The sequence below is a fragment of the Etheostoma cragini genome, chromosome 8 (genome assembly GCF_013103735.1).
Source record: "Etheostoma cragini isolate CJK2018 chromosome 8, CSU_Ecrag_1.0, whole genome shotgun sequence".
NCBI lineage: Eukaryota > Metazoa > Chordata > Actinopteri > Perciformes > Percidae > Etheostoma > Etheostoma cragini.
In genome coordinates, this window is record NC_048414.1 from 467,169 (window position 1) to 468,976 (window position 1,808).

Sequence of the window (1,808 nt, forward strand, 5' to 3'; positions counted from 1 at the left end):
TGTCTCTCTCTCTCTCTCTCTCTCCCCGTGTGTGTGTGTCTCTCTCTCTCTCTCTCTCTCTGTGTGTGTGTGTTTGTGATTGGTCATGGGTGGGCGGGGTCCTCTGTGATTGGCTGAGGTGGTGACAGGTGCCTGTAACATGTCAAGCGATCATGCTTAATAATAAATTCTTCTGAAGAATGAGTACTTGTTTTTAACAATATGTTGATGCTTTTGTACTTTTAATTGAGTTAAATATTGAATGCAGGACTTTAACTTGTAACAGAGCATTTCTACACTTTAATATTACAACTTTCAGTGAAGTAAAGATCACAGTGCTTCTTCCGATATCTGCAAATTATGTTAAACAAAAAGACATAAGACGAGACTTTATAACATGATTTAAAAAAAAAATCGAACAAAAACGATACGTATACAATATAGTTTATATATTTTATATAGTCAATATTTTCTTGGACCGTTTACGTCTAACTCCGCCCCCCGGAGCGCGGCGGACCCGGCGGGGTTATCGAACGCCCCTTCCTCTCAGAGCGGAGCGGAGCTCCCGGTGACGGTAACGGGTTTTATTGACAGCTCTAGTCACTCCAGCGAAGATGGCACGTTATACCGGGGGACAACGGGTATCCGAATCAGCCAAAACCACCGGGCCGGTGTCGTCGTGTGGCGGGAAGCCCGGCTCCGTGTCGGTTTGTTGTTTAGCTTAGCTACAGAAAGCTAACTAGCTAGCTACTTTTAACGGCGTTATCCTGCGCATGCGCGTTACTCAGTAGGCCAGCTGCCGTTGGTCTGTAGTGTTGCGTTCTAGGTGCTGCATCCAGTTTGTTGTGTTAGTTAGCTACGTTAAGCTAAGCTAGCTAGCCAGCTAGCCTGCTTCCTGTAACGGTCTACCGGGAGTTAGCGTCGCGAGGAGACAGCTAACCGACAGAGGGTCAGAGTTACAGTACATCGGTACCGCTGCTGCCCCGTGATGGTGATGGAGGAAAAGGCGGAGCTGCGGGAGAAACGGAGCCGGTGAACCCGCGGGACTCGCTAGCGGATGTAGCCGGTCGGTTAGCATCAGGCCCGAGCACACTCCCTCGCTTCCTCCCTTCCTCCCTCGCCTCCTTCCTTCCTCCCTTCCTCCCTCCCTTCCTTCCTTCCTCCCTTCCTCCCTCCCTTCCTTCCTTCCTTCCTCCCTCCCTCCCTCCCTCGCTGGCCCAGGAGCACAGACCCTCTCCCATGATCACAATGGAGGCAGCCCTCAACCCGCTGCCCCAGTTCCCAGAAAACTCCTACAAAAGTAAGTCTGTCTGTCTCTGTGTGTGTGTGTGTGTGTGTGTGTGTGTGTGTGTGTGTGTGTGTGTGTGTGTGTCTGTGTCTGTCTGTCTGTCTGTCTGTCTGTCTGTGTCCCTCTAATTTAAAGTGTGTGTATATGTGTCTCTGTTAGTGTAACTGTGTGTATGTGTAAGTGTAACTGAGTGTGTGTGCAAGACGAAGCTACAATTTACATTTTGTTGTTATTACACACACATGCTCAGGTCCTGTACAGAGTGTGTGTGTGTGTGTGTGCGTGTGTGTGTGCGTGCGTGTCAGATGAGACTGAGCTCTTGACCTTTGACCTTCCACCTGCAGTGACCGAGGAGGATGTGAAGAGGCTGATCGAGTTCAGGGCGTCCAACGAGGCCCTGTTCACGGGGAAAAGGAACTCCGCCAAGATAGCGTGGAGGTAAGAGTTCCTCAGCCTCCCTTACAGGTCTAGACCTGCTCTATCTGTAGATTATAGAGAGGTCTAGACCTGCTCTATCTGTAAATTATAGAGAGGTCTAGAC